Source organism: Tetrao urogallus (genome assembly GCF_951394365.1).
Source record: "Tetrao urogallus genome assembly, chromosome: 3".
In the NCBI taxonomy this organism is placed as follows: Eukaryota; Metazoa; Chordata; class Aves; order Galliformes; family Phasianidae; genus Tetrao; species Tetrao urogallus.
In genome coordinates, this window is record NC_136815.1 from 5,945,739 (window position 1) to 5,968,250 (window position 22,512).

Sequence of the window (22,512 nt, forward strand, 5' to 3'; positions counted from 1 at the left end):
TATCAAGTCCAACCTCTTCGCAGGGAACAGGAACACCACAAGATCAAGTTGCCCTGATCCAGGCCTCATCTCAAAAGTCTCCACAGATGCGGCATCCACCACATATCTGGGCAACCTGTGCTAGTGCCAGTGCCTCACCACCCTCACCATAATGGACTTTTTCCTTGTGTCTAACCTAAATCTACAAACATTCTTGCAAACGTTTCCCCTTGTTCTACTGCCACAGACCCTGCCTGTCCCCTTCTTTCCTGTAGCTTTCTTTTAGATATTGAAAGGCCGCAAACAGGTCACAACAACAGGCTTTCTCTTCTCCAGGCTGAACAGCCCCAGCTCTCTAAGCCTGTCCTCAGAAGAGAGGTGTTCCATCTCTTGGATCATTTTTCTGATGTGCTCCAACAGGTCTATGTTTCTCCTGTGCGGAGGATTACACACAGTATTCCAGGTGAGGTCACACCAGCACAAAGTAGAGGACAGGATCAGCTTCCTCAACCAGCTGGCAACCCCTCTTTTGATGTAGCTTAGGATGTGGTTGTCTTTGTGGGCTGCAAGGGCACATTGCTGGCTCATATCCAGCTTCCCATGACCAGTACCTCCAGGTCTTTCGGGGCAGGGCTGCAGTCAATCCTTACATCCCCAAGCTTGTATTGGTAGTAAATGTTGCCTTGACTCAGGTGCAAGACCTTGCACTTGGATTTGTTGAACCCGGTGAAGTTCACCTGGGTACACTGCTCAAGCCTGTCTAGGTCCTTCTGGATGGCATCTCATCCTTCTGTATCTAACAAGAACAGTTATATTCCCTTAGAAAGAACAATCATTTCCAGTGATAGTGTTTCATGATTGATTATATGTCTTAGAGAAGTAATCAAACAAACAAACACAAACAGCAACATAATCCCCTGGAGCTGAGAAGATGACTAAGAGACTGGAATACCTTTCACATGAGGAAAGGCTGAAATAAATGGAACTGAGAGTCTAGGGGATCTTAAACACATCTGTAAATATGATGGGGAAAATGAGGTTGAGGGAGAAAGACTTGATGGATACAAATGACAGGACAAGATGAAATTTATGAAACATAAATCTAATTCTATCTGAACACAACTTTTTTATTGAGAGAGTGATCAAACATTGGAACAGGTGGCCCAGAGATCCTGTGGTGTCTCTGTAGATATTCAAAACTTCACTAGATATTCTATTGTACAATCTGATAAATGGTACTCTTGATCAGAGAGTTGGGTTTGATGAACACAAGAGGTCCCTTTCAACCTTAACATTTCTTTGATTTTGTGATTGTTTGAATTAGCTGTATCAAAATTTGGCAAGTTTTATTTAGCTGGAAATTTTTAAAAGCTATCGTTGATTCCACAGAAATATCTTTATTCAGATGTCTTTCTTTCTTCTCCTGATACTGACCTAGAAAAGATATTGAAGTTAGATAGATGGACTTTAATTAGTATTCTTCAGAATGCCATGTCAAGTGGATTTGTCCTGGCAACCCTGAAGGTTGAACAAAGAGGACATCTAACGGGGACTGTATTCCAGCTCTTTTTTTCTGTGGAGTACAAAGTCCAAGAAAGAAAGACAAGCATCATTCTCGCAATGTCTTCAGCTCTATCAATTAGATCAGTCTATATCAATTTAGATAATATGTACATAATATACGTGTATAAATTAGATGACCAGTCCCTTTGACTCACTGTTCCTGTAAGTGGGAGAATATGTTTGAGATAATATTCTCGTTCTAAGTGGGAATTTAATAAACTTATCTCCATTTCAGACTTAAAATGAAGATTACTGTACCCCAATGGAAATGTCTGAGAGAAGACTCGTGGGGCTAATATTTTTCATGCATGTCAAGGGTGCTACATGTTATCAACCTGCAACCCACAGTACTTCATAAATGAAAAATAATGTGAAAAGTCTTCAAAATGTTATTGTTATGAGCTTCAGTCCTCTGTATTATAGCTAACTACTCCTTGGTTTTCTCCCTATTCACCCAAATTTCACATTCTTTTTAACCAGGAAAGTAAGCAGATAACTCCATAATCTGGGCTCTCATTAAAAGACTTTCTGCTACTACGAAGTCACAATGGGAGTCATCAAAATCAGCTTTTGATCTGTAGTGCATAAAAATTAGCATATGAGCTACGCATCTCAGAATGGCTGGGAGACCAGTTCCTACTCCAAGCTACTTGAAAGTGCTTTAGTTAGTCTAGGTTTTGTTGTTGTTGTTTGTTTGTTTGTTTGTTTGTTTGTTTTAAACTAAGGTAAGGGAAGAGGAAAATTCAGTCAAAATTTTGGGTTTGGGTTTTAAAAAAAAATTTAAAATGTTTACAAGAGACAGGAAATCATTATCTAAAAGAAGTATTTTTAAAAAGAAAACAAAACAATATCCTCCCTAAAGTGAACAGCAGTCCTCACCAGCTCTACCTGTCTGTGAATAACTCTCTTATCCTACAGTCTTCCAAATCATAAATATCACTTTAGCCTATAAGACAAGATACTGTCTGTGCATCAATATCATCAGATTGAATTTTAAAAGAATACTGGGAGAGGAGATGCTACTGCCATGCTAAGAATTTGCTGTTAAGTCAGCCTCTGAATACAGATATTAAATGACAAAGAAAAAAAAACAAACAAGGGAAGAATGATGCTAGATACTAGATACATGACATGACAGACAAATCATCTCTTCAGTGTCACATTTCTCCTTCATATTTGAATACAAAGTTTCATGAATGATAAAATGGAGTTTAAGAGCTCAGTGTAATTTCTGTAGGTACTGACTGACTGATGCTCTCTCTGATTAACGCTAAATACAGAGGTAGCTCATTGTCCTCAGAGAAAGGAAGAAAAACTGTTTTGGCACTTCTGTTTGACTCCATTGTAATCCAAGGATAGCACATCATGCATCAACGTATGTGTGAGGCACTACGAATTATATAGGGACAAAGAGGAACTGGCAGGCAAGATATCTGATAAATCTGCCCTGAGTAAGATCGGAACATTCAGAAAGGAAAAGAGCACCAATTTCTTACACTGCAACAGAGGTTCAAAACATATAATCCTGACTTTCCATCTTTGTGGCCTTGTAACACAGGATGATTGACAATCCACTAGCATGTTCATTTTACTCTCAGGAAAACAGCAATGACTGTCTCTGAAGTAACTTACAGGAATCAGGTAGTAAGTAATGTGACTTCAGTCATCCTTTCATTAAGCAAATTACAGTATTCTTGACAGAATAGGAAAAGGGCCATATATTACTCCACTTGATTAAATGCTTAGTATGGGGACATTTTTTACCTTGGAAGGTAGCCTCAGAGACTTGAAGCAGCTCTGCCAGACTACCACACACATTAGTCACTGAGGCAAGTCTGCTACCATCCCGTCCTTTCACTGGATTCATTTGTATTTCTTCCCTTCCCTTCCCTTCCCTTCCCTTCCCTTCCCTTCCCTTCCCTTCCCTTCCCTTCCCTTCCCTTCCCTTCCCTTCCCTTCCCTTCCCTTCCCTTCCCTTCCCTTCCCTTCCCTTCCCTTCCCTTCCCTTCCCTTCCCTTCCCTTCCCTTCCCTTCCCTTCCCTTCCCTTCCCTTCCCTTCCCTTCCCTTCCCTTCCCTTCCCTTCCCTTCCCTTCCCTTCCCCACATCAGACCCATTGAATTTACCTTGTAAACTGAGCTGAACTTCCTTATATAATCCCTAAGAGTTCACACATGTTGGAACTGCTGAACAGGAACTGATAATTTCTCTCCCTGCTTTCCATAAAATGGTAGGTTTAGTTTCTTCTCCAGCATAGCGAGCATAGTAAGATTTATAGTTAGCTGGGCTGCGTCAGGCCTGGTTGTATGAGGTGTTCATTTATGTAGGCCACCTGACCTTCTGGATTGTTCAGAGGCCTTAAGAAATTCCCTTCTATATTTTCTACCATCTGTGTCTGTTCCTTCGAAACTCCCGATTTTACTCTTGAAAAAGTACTAAACTAAAACCTTGCCAGAAACAAACCAGGCAGTTTGAAGTATGCAAAACTTGAGAATAAATGAATGACAGATAGCACTCATCTTGCAAACTCCATCCCTAATGGCTGCTGTTCTTTAAATATTTTAAATTTCATCCAGTGTGCTTGGCCATTGAAAAGTATTGTGGTGTGCAACTGACAGGTAATATATTTGGTCCAGCAGGCAATAGGGGAGATTCATTAGGTGATTCATTTTACATTCAGCCTCCCTTTTCTTTCAACAAATGATCTATCTAATTCATTAAATACTGCAACATATTCCAGACACAGTATTTTTATTTTGATATGTGACATATGTGTTTGATTAGAAATATTTGTTTCAATAGTTAATGTACTTTAGGCATTCTAGTTTGTAATATTCCCACCTCAATCCTTTGTTTCTGTGTTTAGAAGACTGAAGCACCTCTGAATAATAAATATGCTGATTAAACTCCAACTGCCTTGTGCAAAATGTGCTGATTCTGCTGGAAAAAGTTATATCGTTTGTCACAGGTTTTGGCCTAAGAAGTATTCGCAGAATTAAGATAGCTAGGCCCTAGTTCAGAATTTGTATTGTATCTTATGAATGAAGTCCTTTAACTTAAGCCAGTGAAAGCTAAAAGAATTAAGCATGTGCTAAGATTGAGTTGTTAGCTAACTACATTCCTAAAGGAAACCTTTTCATAGAACTGTGCTATTCTGTTTTCATTCTTCTAATAAACAACAATTCACAGTAAATTTCTAACAAAGACTAATATTTATGCATGTTTAATTTGCAAATTATCTACTTTCTCTTGTTCTTTGACCCTGCTGCTTTGATTCTCCTCATGGAACAGGACATTGTGCTTTCAGTTGTTTTTCTTTCAGTTTATTTCCTCTTTTTTAAATTATTCATTAACATTTAAATGAGAAATCAGCAATGTTGTTATTTGAAGCCCCATATTATATCGAAGAAAATCAATTGTAATTTTTTTATTGAATATTGTAGTAGTATCTTGTCCTTTATCTGTATTGATCTAATGAGATAATATCTAAACTATTTGCTGTTTAGAGAGTGGCATATTTTGATGGTGTCCATACAGCTGACAAAATCAGACAGTATGACATAAAATAGCAAAATGACTTTCAAAAGGAAAAGGATGTGAGAAAAGAATATTCAGTGTACAGTGTACTTTTATCCAAGGGCTGAGTGTGTGTGTGGGGCAGCAGAGAGAGATGTGGAAACTGAAATGTTTCATGAAGACAGTTTGAGGTCCACATAACAAGTTTTCCAAGAACTTTTATTTCAAATCAGTCCTGGCATATGTTCATAGACTGAATGTACGCTTGTGATTTGATAGTTGTCTTGGTGCTGATCTTCCTATTTCCTTCATCCAGGATGAATACAATCTACAGACACAAAGAGTATACTATGGTTAAAGAACATAGTCACTGGTGTGACTACTAGCTATGATGCAGCCTTAGACACAAAGGTATGAATCCCATACTTCTTTTACTTCACTTTAATTACTGGACATAGCTGAATTTCTTAGCAAAATTGGTGTAAGTATATATAAATAAATTTATTGAGAGAAAATCTAGATTCATAAGTAAAATAATATTATCTAGAAATGATGTATCTGATAATTAAAATTGTTATAATTTTTGCTATTATTTTACCTTGCATTACTCGAGATAAAATCATAATATTGTAAAGAACCAGCCATTTCCCACAGTGCTCCTCCATGAAAATTCATAGAGGTGGAAAAATTTCAGATACATCTTTTTTACTTTCTCTATCAGGTTCCCTCATTTTAAACAGACACAATAAAATGACACTGGTTAGGGGAGGCACTGGATTATTCTGATATTATTACATGCAATTTGAAGAGTCTCTATTTTGACCTGCTTGTTCCATTGTGACCAAAAATGCAAGAGAATTGCAAGGAATTAGATTTTTAAAAAGTTCTAACTGCAGTCACAGTATTACACCTGCATTTTTCATAGCCACAGATCTGCAGCCTTTGATCTCCAAAAGTTCTGCTGGTTTTGCTTTCAGTTTAAAATATAACCTGCAGCTGCAAAATTCACTATGTGAGCCAGGCTAGTTCATGTACATTGCTTTTTCATTATCTCTGTTGCTTTCTTTGATGCTTTCAGTTCTGTTTGGCTTTCTGTCTCCTTTAGGCAGACTCACAACTATTACAGAGGCAATGTTCCGGAGGTGAGAGAATGAAAGATCCTAATGTCACTTCTGGCTTCCTGGGAGTTTTGCTTGTGTATGTATAAGCTCCATTAACTCCTAAATCTAAGCTAAAAAAAGCTATTGTGTCTCACCTATGCCAGTAACATTCTGTTTCCTTCAACTATGATATTCCATTTAACCCAGTTCATATACAGTTTGTGAAAAGTCCTTTCATAACTTTTTTCTTTTTTTTTTTTTGTTTTTGTTTTGTTTTTTTGTTTTGTTTTTTTTCTGTTTTTTTTTAAGGAAAATAAAAGTAACATGATATTACCTTATTTTCAGGTCTTGTCTTATTGTTAGTCCATTATTCTTTTCTAGCAGTTTCACACCGATAGTTACATAAGATCCAAAGCACCTCTCTCTCATTCCTCCTCCTCCAAGGAGCAGGAGAAAATAAAATGAAAAAAAAAAGCTCACAGTCTGAGCTAAGGACAGGGAGAGTACTCACCAGTCACTGTCATGGGCAAAGCATACTCAGCATGGTGAGTTTAAAACAATTTACTACATATTACTAAACAGACCAGACAAGTAAAAGCAAACTGCAAACACCCTATATGCCATCTATTCTTGTAGATCAGAGTAGATTAAGTAGTAAATTAGTAGTTTAGTAGTATTCTTATTTGTTTCCCATGTAAGCCTCACTTGTAGTAAAAATACTTGGTTCAATTAGAATTACTACCATCAGATTTTACTTTTACTATTAATCATGCTTGGATTCTTGTGACCCTATTATCATTATAAATACAATCAGTTACCAGAAAATATTTCACAAAGGACTATGTTGCAGAGGATATTTTCAATAGTTGTGAATACATCCTTGCAGTATCCCATAGAAGAGCAGTAGATGTTTTGTGGTTCTAATCAAAATCTCAGTTGTTCTCTTTCACAAATGAGAAGAAAAAATATGAAATTGGTAGAAGTAAAAAATATCTGTCTTAAATTCTTTCCTTTAAAAACATAACTTAGAACCCTAAAAGGTGAAAGACCTGAAATGGGAGGTGGTGGGATACAGATAGGATTTTTGTTGTATTTATTTTTATTGATCTCATAGCCAATGAGAGACAAGCATGAAAGGCAACGCATGTCCCCTTGTGGCATCCTGATGGAAGAGGACATATGCCCAGAATAGCTTGCAATTTCTCTGAAAATAGGATTCAAACCAAAAAAGTTAATTTTTAGTCCTAATCCTTAAAAATATTCCTTTACTCCTACTGCAATTAATAAGATTACACATTTGGAATAAAGTATGGATTGCATATCTTATTGCACAGATAAGAGAACAAAGAGCATGATGTGGTAACTAGGTATGTTGATATCTTGTGGTGAAGGATGATATGGGAATATCCAACCTACCTGGATCTAAAGTCAGCTTAGGCTTAGAGAAGTACAGACCAAGGGAACCACCTCTGAGTGTCCAGAAATAGTTGGTCTGAGTTACATCTTAGCTGCTGTCAGAAAGATATGTGTATTGTCATGATATATATTGTGTTGCTTCTTTCAGATGGACAGTTTCCAGTCAGTTGTAGCTCAGAGACTGCCTCACTATGCTCTGTTGTGCAATGCATTTGAGCTATTTGGCTGGCTCTGATGAATCTAAAGCTTTTCCATTCTTTGATTTTAGTTTGCTTCAATTTTTTTCAGCCTTGCTGAAAGTATTTTTATTTATTTCACTAACTAAATAAAACCAACCACGTCACTTCTCTAAATCTCAAATATTTGTGATTGACTTGTGGAAATTAATGTCAACACATGTATTATTTTCTCTTCTTATCTATTCTTTTATACGAAGAAAATTAAATACTTTAGCCAATGTAAGTTTTGTTGTGTGATTTCACTCTCCAAATTCTTTGAAGGTATGTATTTTTTGCCAAATAATGTGATTGATTTTTCAATGTATATGAAACAATACATTTTCCTAGAATGATGAAGCAATCAAGATTCAGGATTTGTATGTATAAACCAAGTATTTGTGAAGTGAGTGCATAACATTTAGTGAATAGTGGATAAGTAGTAAGTACTGGCTAATGATGCGCTTGACTAAATAATTTTTCTCATTGGCTACATGTAAGTAGTTGTATATATTTAATAGATCCTATTAATTACTGAAACTCTGAAATTAAGAAAGAGCAATTAAAATAAAGCACCAGAGACTTGTTACACAAGAGGGAACGATCCTATACCGAGTTTTGCACAAAGGGACAATTAAACAACCTCGTAACTGTGAGTTTGTTCCAGTTGATAATTCAGTGCATCTACTAACAGAGATGCTAGCTTCTGTGTTTTTTCCGTTACTAACTACTGTGTCCAAGGGTATGACCTAAATTCCATTTCAGTTACTGGCAGAACTCTCACGGACTGCAGTGTACTTTGGATCATGCGTCCCAAATCACCCAAATGACTGACTTTTCAACCTAAAATAATGGAAATCTACCAAACTGATTTGTCACCTTTGCCTGATGTTCACACATGCTAATGAGTTCTGAAAATGTTAATTTGCTTTGTGCCCAGATCAAATACACTGCTCTGTCAGAGTAAAATAAGTTCAGAGCCAACAAATTTACATGACTGTACTTTATTCTGAAAATATTTACATGTCATTAATACATTAACATAATATGATGCTCAGTGCAATACATAGCCAAGGCTGGGATGCTCCTGATTAGGAATTGCAGCCTATGAAAGGATCACAGCTTTTCTGTGTTATTTTTTGTTTGTTCAGTTGATTGGTTGGGTTGGGATTTTTAGACATTTCTGGATTGCCTTATATCAAAGGAGCTGACACATTCTGCTGAAGTGAAAAATGAAGATCGTAGTGCTTTATTATATTCCTGTAGGTTCACCTATTCTTACTGGGTTTTGATAGCTTTGAGTTTTGCTGGACACATTGGAGTCTGCTGTCCAAACACAGGTACCTAGCATCACTTTGTGGAGTCACAGAAACACAGAATGACTGAGGTTGGAAGGGATCTCTGAAGGTCGTCTGAGCCTGCTCAATCAGGACTTTCCAAAGCAGGCTTTGTGAGAAGAGAATATGTATATCTACTAAATCAACAAATAAAAAATGGATACCATAGGAAATTTCAAATAACCATCAGTGCCTGGCATCAACAGAAGTGTCAAGTCCTTGATTTTCCCTGGCTATAATAGGGGCATGTACTCTTGCTAACATATAGATAGCAATGTATTTACACCAGAATTTAAGTTCTTAACATGAGACTGATTCCTACTCATATTATTTTATAAGATTCCTCTAGAGATTCCTGAACTGCCAAATCCAACCTTAAGCAATAAGAAGTCATTCCTTCCCAGATATCTTCAGATAGAATTTTACTAGGGTAGAAGGTGGGAATTTTTTCTTCCAGTTTTCTGGAGAACATAAGACCATGCCATTTCCCACTATCTACTATATCTCAATATATGCTATCCCAATAGCAGAGCAAATCCATTTGAATATAGGAGCCCAACATTACATTTTTTCTATTAATAGGGTTGTTTTTGTTTTTTTTTTTGGTTTTTTTTTGTTTTTTTTTTTTTTGTTGTTATTTTTTAATTAAGTAGATTTTTTTATTCACAGAATCACAGAATTGTAGGGGTTGGAAGGGACCTCCAGAGATCATCGAGTCCAATTCCCCTGCCAAAGCAGGTTCCCTACAGCAGGTCGCACAGGTAGGCATCCAGGCAGGTCTTGAACATCTCCAGAGAAGGAGACTCCACCACCTCCCTGGGCAGCCTGTTCCAGTGCTCCATCACCTCACTGTAAAGAAGTTCTTGCGCACATTTGTGCAGAACTTCCTATGCTGCAGTTTCCGGCCGTTTCCCCTTGTCCTGTCTCCATTCACCACTGAAAAGAGTCCGGCCTCGCCCCCCACACCTTAGATATTTATAGACCTGGATCAGGTCCCCTCTCAGTCTTTTTTTCTCAAGGCTGAACAGACCCAGTTCACTCAGCCTTTCTTCATAGGAGAGATGCTCCAGGCCCCTCACCATCTTTGTGGCCCTCCGCTGGACTCTTTCCAAGAGATCCCTGTCTTTTTTGTACTGGGGAGCCCAGAACTGGACGCAGTACTCCAGATGAGGCCTCACCAGGGCAGAGTAGAGGGGGAGGATCACGTCCCTCGACCTGCTGGCCACGCTCTTTTTAATGCATCCCAGAATGCCATTGGCCCTCTTGGCCACAAGGGCACACTGCTGGCTCATGGCCAACCTGTCATCCAGTAGGGATGTACACTTAGTGTAAGGAGACCACCCAGTTTAGAGAGCTGAGGTGTTTGCTTCAATTTAGATGAGAAAGTAGGTGGACTTGAGGATCCATTAACCTGATCAAGCAAAACAGATTCTACTGCCCCATGTATATATCTAAACTTGTTGAATAACTCTTCATGCTTTTTCTTTCAAAAAGTGTTCTTTGACTCACAGCATTTGGCTGCTTCTCACTGCTTCAAGCAGTTGTGAGAGGTCAGTGAAAATTCTGGGAAGAGAAGACTGCTTTGGCACTTGACAATGAAGTTCTTGCCTGAACTCCTGTAGAACCCTGTTCCATAAAAGAAAGCATTTTGTTGGGAAAGTTTAACCATTATGAGTAAAATAGAACCAGTGGCCACCAAAGCATCCCTATAGACCACAAGGTTCATGGCAAGGAAACAATGAAGTAGTCTAGAGCAGGTCAGTCTCAGGTGGCTCAGCTGTTTTCAGACATTTTATGGCAGAGCAATGGCAAATCAAATGGCCTCTGTATACATGAGTCGGATCAAGGACTCGGACTTAGGAGATTTCAGTACATAAGAGAACTGGAGTTTTAAGACAGAAGAGCAGCTTCACAGGCAGACAAAAGGATCTTCCTCTTTGCTACGTGGTAACCTTTGTGAATATGGAATCCAGTGGGAGGTTGTTTTTTTATGTTCACCCTTATATAAAACCTGCTATTCAGGCAACAGAGACAACATTTTTAAGCGTAACCTGTCTGAAGGACAGAGCAATTACATTTTTTCTTAACTCACTAAGACTTTAGGAAGAATTGAGCTGCCCAGCAACAGGATTGCTGCTAGCAAGCTGCATGTCGCAGACCCAGGCTGTGCGTAACATCACCCAGTAGCTGCCAGCCGCAAGCTGATTACAGTCATCCCATTGGGTTCACACACAATCAACTCACTCGTACTCATGTGTTGCTTTCTTCTCCAGGTAATAAAAAGGCTGTCTGGTCCAGTGATAGCACAGCAGAGTGTTGTCAGATCACAAGAAAGAAGCTTTTCTTCATCATGTTTTGGAATGATTGTTCAGAAAATTTAGTCCGTTGGAACTGTAAGTGAAAATACAATGACAAATGCATGATCATAGAATCATAGAATGTCTGGGGTTTGAAGAAACCTTAAAAATCATCTAGATCCAAGCTCAGTATAATGGAATCATTGAATCATTTGAATTGGAAGTGATCTTCAATGATAATCTAGTCAGGTTCTTTGCCCCAGCACTGAACCTCAACATGTGAGGGTACACTCAATCCCCCTGTTGATGTCACTGGTGAAAGTATTGAAGACTGTCAGTTCCAGCACTGACCCTCTGAGGGACATTTCTTCTCATTGTTCTCCATCTGGATATCAGGCACAGTTGCCACCCAATAGATAGACTGCCTATGCATGCCATCCAGCATGACCTTGAACTCTTCCAGGCATGGGGCATGATGGGGTAGCATTATTTAGTGTTACTGTCTCTCAAAAGGTACTTCACTGCATTACTGTAAAAATTCCTACCCCTCATAAGTAGAGACGGTAAGGGTAGGTAGAGAGGGAAAAGGATTAGTATTAGATTAATATCTTTTTGTAAGCTGCCTTCCTTCAAATTGTACAAGAGTAATTAGGACTGAGGCTCAAATACAGCAACAAACCCATGTATGTGGTTTGCATTAGTGCTGTTGCATTTAATAATTCTTGTAGTTTAACCCTGATAGCTCAGCACCACACGGCCAATCACTCTCACATCCCAGGTGAGTTGGGAAAGAGAACTGGAAATGTAGAAGCGGGAGAACTTGTGGGCTGAGATAAGGGCATAAGGTAAGGAAAAAGCTATGTGCACAAGTAAAGAAAAACAAGGAATTAATTCAGTACTTTCCATTAGCAGGCAGACAATTCCACTTTTCATTACCTAGTGCCAGAATTATTCATTCCAGAATAAGACCAGCTACAGAGATAAATCGATATCATAATTATATTAGCCTGATTTTGTTTCTTACGTTCAAAAAGTAGACTTCTACAGACTCAGCTTGCACACTGGAATGTGTCACTGATAGAAGCTACCTTGCTTGATCAGTTCCTTTATTATTCTTTGATCACACCAGGACAGTTGCTCAGACCCATCAATGCCAGTATAAAAATTCTCCACTAAAAATTCTTCTGATTTCTAGAATGTTAGTTTTAACTGTATCCTCAGAGGACAGATATATGTGTGTACACTTGAGTGTATATAGAGATCACTTGATAGGGGACCTTTCCATTTTACTTTTAGTTTTGTTGCAGATCTATTTTTGCATATTTTTGTGAGAGAATTCTGGATTGCATTTCAGGTGATCTCTGAGCATGATCTTTCTGTTTATTTTGTGGGTTTTTCTTATGTATTTTTATTTTGGGGAGGGAGGGTGAATGTGGGAGGTGTCATTGTTTATTCATTTCTATTTTGTTCTTAAGCCTCTAAATTAAACAGATGAAAAATGATTCAATTCCTTTTTTTTTTTTTTTCACTTTATCTTAATCTCTTCTTTCTGAGAACACTGATTTTTTTATTAAATGAAAAAAAAATATTCACTGATTTTGTTTCCAATTAAGAGCTCAAGATAATTTGACATCAGGTTTCTGAGACTAAGATGAATGCAAAAGAAAAAAACAAAAAGAAAAAATACCAGCTATGATAATATTAAAACAATAACCATTCTCCCTTGAACACCTAGGAATAATGACCTTGCTCTGATGGTGGTTGTTTAGTTCTATAAAATGCCAAACATTTTGAGGCATTTCTAAAAGCTCTGAAGAAAGAATTTACTTTGGGGTGTTCACAGTATTTCTCTCTCTAGCAGTCATTTCAAGTAACGTGGTGATAAATAGAACAAGTCAACACTTTCCTGAAAAAAGAAAAAAAAAAGTTTTATCCTGAAAAAAAGTACTTTTTTACATATATTATTTTTTTACTCTTAAAAAAATATATCTGGAAAGGGTCGCAGGTTTCATCTATGTGTAATGGTCAACAATTTCTGCAACAGAAACTCCTCATGCTAGAAAGAAGTTATAGTACAATAATGGTTGTGGTCTAAAAGAGGTATCTGCCCTCACTTGCGACAGGGCAAGGGTGAATGACTTGAAGCTAAAAGAGGGGAAGATCAGGCTAGATATCTTTATTGAGAGGGAGGGGAGGCACTGGCACAGGCAGCCCATAGAATCTTTAGATGCCCCATCCTTGGAGATGTTGAAAGCCAGGCTGAATGTGGCCTCGGGCAGCCTGATCTTTTGGGTGGCAACAATTCCCACGGCAGGGGCTTGGAAATGGATTATCTTTAATGTTCCTTCCACCCCAAACCATTCAATGAGTCTGTATGATTCTACTGGGGAAACATGTTACATCTTGCATATGTTTTCTGTCGAACACTAATAAAGGTATGTCATCAAATGTTAAGATAAAATATCATACTAGCATTCCTTTGCAAATACTAAGTCATATCAGAGAACCTCATAATTACAGAAACATTAGAGTTGTAAGGGGCATTTTAGAGATTATCTGGCTCAAGTCCTCTGCTCATGTAGAGTCACTTCTAGCAGATTGTCTAGGACTGTGTCCAGCCAGGGTTTGAATATATCTAATGATTTCACTACAGAATCTGTTCCCATGTGTATAATCAATGAATATATAGATACTATACTAAAGAAACGCATACAAGAGAGTTTGGCTAAGCAGATTACTACACCTAAAAAGAACAGATAGAGGAATTACCCCTGTCCTGGGCTCACTGGAAAACTCCGAAAAAAGGGTCTCCAGAAAGAGATCCTTCCCTACTTGTAGTCAACTCTTAAATGAGTCTAGGAGAGGTAGATCCAGGCTTCACCTATGCTCCCAGGACTGACTCATTGCTCACCTCAGGTGATCAATCAGAGGTTCAGGCCGTGATTCAGCAGTTCCCATACACCATGCACCACAATATATATGTGCAACCTGTTCCAGTATTTGACTATTTGTGCAGTAAAATGAAGGGTGCTTTTCCTTTAATGCACAGATGTCTTGGATTTTGGACTGTGCCCACTGGTCCTTTACCTGTTGTGAAGTCTGTCTCTCTGCTTCATCCCTAAGCATAAGATATTTATACACATTGGTAAGATTTCTCTGAGCCTTCTCTCCTTCATGCTGAAATGTCCCAAATCTTATCCTCTTCTTGAATGGAAGTTGTTTTTTGGTTTCACAATCCTCTGGAGTAAACCCTTAGTCAACATATACTTGGCCTTAAGCATCTGTCTGTATGCACGTGCATAGGTGAATATATATATAGAAATAAATGTTCTGAAGAAGTGTATAGCTTTCGCCTTTCTCTTCTGAGACATTTTGGGGTAGGAGTTAGGTAAAGCTGTTCTACTTCTTGTAGCCCTACAATTAGTATAACAGTTGACTGAGGAAGTCTGTAGGCATTATTACATCAGTCTTAGGTTTGTTGATGCAGATTCATGTATTCCAACAAGATGGGATGTGATTATAAAAAAAAAAAATAGTTTTGTTCCTTTTCAACATAGTACCTAATTAACTCATGCCTAATGACTTCATATCTGTTCCTAACTCCATATATGTTCAGAACATGCTTGTCCAAGATTCCTACATGTGATAAGGAATTCTACTTCTCCTTGTCTGGTTTCACTGTGTTTTCCCAAAATTCCAAATATACTATCATGCTCTGTGTCTTCCTAGGTTGTCACAATGCCCATGTGCCACATCAAAAGACCACATCCCTCCCTGTTTTGCATGAGACTGCAAAAATAGGTGGAACTCTGCTAGCAGTACGGAAACAGAGACAAACATTATAATCAAATCTTACAGAGGCTATCCATACACCAGTTAGATTTAATAAAGTGAGCTTTTAATATGCTTTGAAATGCAGATATGGATAACAGTATCATTACCTGGAGGAACAGATACTCAGCCATGATTGCTCTTTAGAAGCTGAGGAAGCTGGTATCAGTGTAGCCTAGGTGAGACTAAAATTTTCTCTTTGTAAAGTGAGATGGAGGTAAGAAAAGGCATATAAGCACAAGAAAGTTAGAAGCACCACACTGTCTCCCTTCCATATCCTAACTGCATTGAGAAGACACAGTAAGTTATGACAAGCTCACTAAAGAGCATAGAACTTTGTATGAGACTTTGAGAAAACATGTGGCTGATGAACAGGAAATGAGATGAAAAATATATGTTGGAAGCAACAACATATTAATTTTGATGGTAGTAGAAGTTAATTATGGATCATTCAGAAAAATCTGCCAGTTATTTTCATGCCAATAATAGTAACTAGCAGTGGTATATTGATAATGACATTTCGATTACCTGCATCTCCATGAGATCTCTCAGCTGCCAATGATCCATCAATAAACGTTTTGGTGATAATTTATTTGAAGTTATATTACTTCTCAGGAAGTGGTTGATATTATGGACAGTCTAGAAAATTCTTCTTATTGTAGTTAGACCTCAACTATTTTGTGTGGTTGGTAGGCACAACAGTAGAGAACTGAAAGTCACTCTTGTAGTCTTCTAGGGTGCTATGCTGAAAAGTAGAACAGCACAGGCAGGCTTTCTCTTTGCCTGTAATTAACAGGTGCTTGTTGGAATAATCCATGATATTAACAGTGGTTATATTTGCAGGGTGTTTTAGGCACAGCTTATTTCTTATTTGAACCCACATATAAATACTGTTCTTATCGCCAGTGTGTGTACAAACAACCTAGAGTTAATGTACCTAAATTGAAAACATATCCATAGAATCATAGAATCATAAAATCTTTTGTCCTCTTGTTTTCCTTAAATTCTAATATCACATTCTTCGTCCTTAGATCTGAAAGCTCCTTGGTAAGAGGAGCCAAGGTTTATCTTCATTTTGCAAATTCTGGGAGCAACCTCATTTCTGGGAAGAACTAGTTACAAGTTATTGTTATATAAATAATTCATTTGTTTAATAATGCCCTAATTGTCAAAAAAGACAGCATGAATCACAAAACAGTGTAATTAGACCAAGATGTAAACAAGAATATAAAAAACAGACAAAAGCATTTATAAGTCACACAGAATCCAATAACTTGTGAATTGGGCTTGATCTAGGAGGAAATAAAAATAACAAAGAAGTAATTTAGAGAAGGAAAATATGATTGTCTTTGAATAACAGAATCCTGAACAAACAAAAAGCAAACAATGATTAAAGATGAATTCTCTTAAAAATGGAAACAGAGATGGAGGATAAAATGAAAATGTAAATATATTAAATAATTGCCAACTGCCAGCATGAATGGGGTGAGGGTTGAAGTACAGAGCTTTGCTGAAATGAAGAAATGATATCCAGAGAACACTAAGAACTCCAAAATGTAGCTAGAGATGAAATTGCTGTTAGTCATCTTAAGAGTTGTCAGAAGGGTGAGTTGGTTTAAGAGTGTTAATATATCAAATCATGGAGTGACTGAAAACCTTTAAGAGGAAAATGTAACTTAAAAACCTAAATTATGAATTACTGGTTTAAAAAGAGAATCACATATTCTATCCACTCATGTAAGATACCTGTGGATTGAGTCAGATAATTAAGTTGTTCAAAATGGAGAAGCGTGAATATGAAATAAGAGATGGCTTCTTTTTCCTGACAGAGGGCACTTTAGAAATTGCACAGATAAATATTTTAAAAGTACTATTGATTGACCTGAATGACAAAATGAGCATTCATGATTAAGAACATGATACTTTAGGGGGCTATCTTATTTTATTAGATGGATGTGTATTTTTATTTTTCATGTATATTTTATAGAATAGTTCAGCTGAAAAAGACCTACAACGGCCTAAAAAGGACAAGTCCAACTGCCTGACCACTTCAGAGACAACAGAAAGTTAAACCACATTACTGACAGGATTATCCAAATGTTTTTTGACTACTCACAGGCATGGGACATTGACCACCTATCTAGAAAGCCTGATCCAGTTTTGACCAGCCTCACAGTAAAAAAGGTTTTGTAATATCTGGCTTGGACTTTCCCTGGAACAGCTTTGTGCCATTCTCATGCACTGTAACATCTGAAGAAGCCAGTATCTCCCTCTCCATTTCCTCCCTCAGGAAGCTGCAGAGAGCAATATGGTCACCTTTCAGCATCCTTTTCTCCAAACTAGACTATTCAAGTGACCTCAGAATCTTCTCATAAGACAAGTTATCCAGCCCTTCTACAAGCTTTGTTGCTCTCCTCTGCATGCTTCCATGTACCTTAACGTACTTTTCATACTGTGGGGCCCTACAATAGTCAGGGTGAGGCTGGACCAATGGAAATGCTGTTTTGACGATCTGGCTATGCTGTGTGGCATCCCAAACATGGTTTGCCCTCTTGGCTGCCAAGGCACACCACTGGCTCACGTATAGCCTGCTGTCAATCAGCACCCCCTCACCTCTTTCTGCAGAGCTGCTGTCTAGCCATTTTTCTCCCATTCCCTACCTGTATCCATCATTACTCCATCCCAGGTACACAACCTGGTATTATCCTTTGTTAATCTATTCATGGCCCAATTATTTTCATGAATAGAAACATAATCTACCCTATACACTTAGCAACTATAAGACAAGGCATAGATTTACTTTGGAATGAGTGATGAGTGGTTTAATTTCTTTGTGTAAGACTGGTGGTTGTTCACTGGTTATTATCCAGGTCTTGAAATTGTGTTCAGACAGGTTTGAATATCTTCCCTGATTATTTTCGTCCCTTCCTGGGAACGTGTATTGCCTGTTGCTATGCAAAACATAATAGCACTTATATATTTGTCTTCTGAATGCCACAAAATTCAAATAATTAATCAAAGTGCTATCAAAAAAGTTAAGTAGGTAAAGAGTGAATCATACACATAGGTATGAAACAGTCTTCTGAATTAAAATTGCTTAAAAGTGGTGGATACATATACAAAGAATGTGGTAATGTTGAAACACTTTTAAATGTTTTGAAATACAAGGCTCCTAAAGGGAAAATTAAGAAAATGCCATCTTAGCATGCCATGTGAGAGCAATGTAACTACTAACTACTAGGAGGTGGCATTATTGCTGTGAAATGCAATTGTTATACCTCAACCAGAGTGCTTTCTGCAGCTTTTGTTGTAATACCTCAGCAAGAACATAATTGTCCTTGAGGTAATAAGAAGCAGAGCAGCAAGAATAATATCCTTTGTGGTGTGCCATAGAGAAAGGTTAAAGATTTTTGGTCTGGTGCAATATAAAAGAACTTTGTAAGGAATTAATTGAAATTGTTGAGTCTATTAACAAACAATCAGCCATCATTTAAGAAAAACATGAATAAATAAAGCTTATCAGAATAGCTTAATTTTAATACTTAGCATGCTAAATGACAACATGCAATAGACCTGATGCTCATCTGGGGAAGCCTGAGGTCAGGCTATGAATTCCACCAAATTATACTAATTTATACCTGCTGAGGATCTATCTTGCAATGCAACTGCCCTCAGAACATTCTTGTTTACATTAAACCCTCTCACTACAGTAAGTAAAATAACTGACTAAAGTGGATAAATAATTCCTTGAAAGTGGTACATGCAATGAATGTCTAGAGAGTTTTTTCTTTATTTCTCTCTTGGTGTCACATTTCCTTTTCTACTGGTCTCAAAGTCCACTAAACAATACAATGAGGGTAGATTGGCATAAGGTTCTCTGATCAATTAAGTTTAGACAGAAGTTGTGGGAAGACTTTTTCCTTTCTGTGACACAGTCCAAGTATTCTGGGATCTTCTCAATGTCAAATTTTATTTATTTTCTTTCTTTCTTGTAGCAAAGTACTTTTCCTGGGGGAAAATACTTTGGAAAAACACTGCCTGTAGATCACATATTAAGCCACGTGTTTACCTCACATAATTTCAAGCCTTAAGGTTAATCTAGGCTGACATATACCTAGCAACAAAACAAGAACTATATTTTTATAACACTTTCTCTGCCAATTGTTACTATTGATGGGAAACTTCCCTGCAATGTATAGGTTGTAAATGCTGCTATGTGATACTAATTTCAGAGATGTTTCTAAGAATATCCATGGTTTGACCTTGGCCAGGACACCCTCCACAGGTCTAAACTCTGAACTGAATGGTATTCAACAAAATTTCAAAAGTTCAGAGCAACAACACACTACCAAGGAAGAAACTCATCATGAATCTGAAAGCAAACAAATGGAGATCAGGAACATATTAAAATCCAAAAAAGAGGCCTGAACAGTCATTCTGAGAGCAGTGAAACCTAGCAATCTTGGTTTTAAATGACCTTGTGAAAGTAAGCTGAGCTTGTACAAGGGTTCTTATATTTATTTAGAGAACTGGCTTTGAGCTTTCATCAATTCCAATGAAAATGAAATGCAGGCAGCGTCTGGGCCTACAAAAGTGGCCTTTGTATGCAGGAAAGAATGGACCATGTATCACGATCTGTGTCTATCTATGGGAGTTCAGAACTGATGAACCTATTGCTACTGGACAACTGCCATACTCCAAGCTTTTTATCTCAGGTAAAAGATAAGCTCCTGTCTGGGTGTTTAATATAGTGAAACACTTAATGAAGCTTTCAAGGTTATATAATCCAAGATGTTCCCAAATCCCTTTGCCACTCATCTTGCCACAGGAAGCAGTCATAGAATATTTTGAGTTGGAAGGGAACATAAAGATAACCTAGTTCCAAACTCCCCCATTATGGACAGCAGGGGATTTAAAGCAGGGATTTTGAATCCCAATATCCAGCATCCCAATTTCAGTGCATAGATTATTTGATCACAGAATATGCTCAGTTATTTCTCTCATACTACCTACCCATGTTTAAATAGTCAAGTATAAATTGAACTACAGACACACAAAAAAAAGAAAAAAGGAAGTAGAACATCTAACGTAATGATATATACGTTCATAAAGGACAGACAAGTACAACCTGAACTTTGTCTGAAAGTATTTAAATTCAAATAACCTACAAAGATTGATTTGAAATTAAACATGGTCGTTCACATGTTAAGTTTTCCTGGATGTTGCTTAAGTTCTTTCTGTATGCTAAAAAAAGATCCGTTGGCTGAGAATGTAATAAACCATAACAACGATTTAGGAGAGAGAAAGGATTCATCTTCTGTTCTTAAAACTGCAAGTAGCTGAAGATTATTTATTTGTTAATTTATTCAAATATATATTTTTTACAAAATAAAGTGTTTCTAGTAGGATAGAAATAGAAAAAATTCCTTTTAAATGCTTGTTATTCTCATTGTTTGAATATTTATTTAAAAAGAATAGTAAATGGGATCTGTTAGATTACAGCCTGAACCAGTGACTGAGCACATGGTGAAGGGGCATAGACAGTCCTGGGAGCAGACATGGAAACTATTCACCTGTGCAACCCCTCCCTAACCTCATTAAGGGCTGGCAGCTGTAAGAGAAGAATCTCTGCATCTGCTCTGGGGTGTTTAATAAGCCCTGATCCTTAGAAAGGAGTAAGCAATTCCTTCATTATTACTAGATTGTGACTGCTACCTTTCTTGGGTTTAACTCTGCTGCTGCCTGCTCTGACAGGTGAGTTAGATTTGCCCTTCAAAGAAAGAGAGAATTCAAACAAATAGAAAGAACTTATTTATTTTCAGGAATAAGATCCATTCATGAAACTTGAATGGAATAAGGTATCTGGAAGTTAAATTTTAGGAAAGACACAGCAAAACAGGCTTGCTTTTTTTTTTTTTTTTTTTTCTTTTTCTTCCCTTTCCTGAAGATCACTAGTTGAAAGGCACACATTTCCTATGGCATTAAAAAGGGGAGCCTGTATAGAAATCACTAAATTCCTTTTTCCAAGAAAATTATTTAATCCTTACTGCATCTGAAGCCTGAAGTGTCTTCCTTTCCCTTCTTTTGCTTTAAATGGCACTGTGAATTCATCTAACATTCAGAGTGTTTTGAAATACTTTTTTCAAAATATGCATATTTACTGAAATTTCTCAATGCCACAAGTATATCTAAGCTTTTTATTGACTCAGGTGAGCTTTTAATTTCACCACAGAGTAGAAAACTTTGAAAGAAACACTTCTCAAAGTTGACATCCAAAAAAAATCAATGAGTTCATAGGTGGGCTCAAGCGAGAATCACATCCAATCAATTTTTCATCTTGCATAAGGTTTCTAGGACACTCATTCAGCTATTCCAGGCATATTGAAAAGATATTGATCATCACAGAATGTGTAAATAAATCCCTTGAATATTGCAGTATTGAGCACTCCCAAAGTCTCCATATAGATTCAGGAAAATAGGAAGGAATATGCCATTGCAGCCTTAAGTTTTGCAGTACCAGGTTTACCTTACACAATAGTGTTGGTGATGAAATAATGACTCCACATTGCAATGAATATACTAATATTATTCACACTTAACTGGGCATGCTCAAGATGAGAGTTTAAAGCAGCCTGCATCAATTTTAGTTTTCATAAAATGTATCACTTAATAGATATGGGGAAAATGTACACCACTGCTGTGTACTCTTTGACCTTGACTGGGCATAGGGCACAGAATTTTTTGTGGTAAGGAAGAAGGTATTACTCCTAAGGAAGGGTCAGTAGTTGTAATTCCATTCAAGGTGTTAGTGAAGTCAATAAAGAGAGATCATTGCCTTCCAAACGATCAGGATTTTACTCAGTTGAGTTAAGAGTTAAAAGCAGATTTTGATTTGTACTGGGAAAATATTCATAGGCTAGTAGCCTATTTTCTAAACATTCAATTTGTTTCATTTGAAATTTTAAAATTCAAATTAATCTCAGTATTTCAAAGTGTGCTTTATTTTGGACAGTTGCTTTGAATAATGGAAATACTTTTTCTTGATGGATGCAAAATGAAATACTGAATTTTCATTTCTATATGACTTTTTGAAAAGAAAAACATAATTTGCATTTTGAGATACAGAATTGAAAACATATATTAGAAAGGAACAAGCATTTCAGCCATCTGAAAAAAATCTATCAGTTTTCTTTCCCATTACAATAAGTCCCCCATACAAATGAATTTGCACTCAACTTCAAATGCTTCCCTTATGTACAT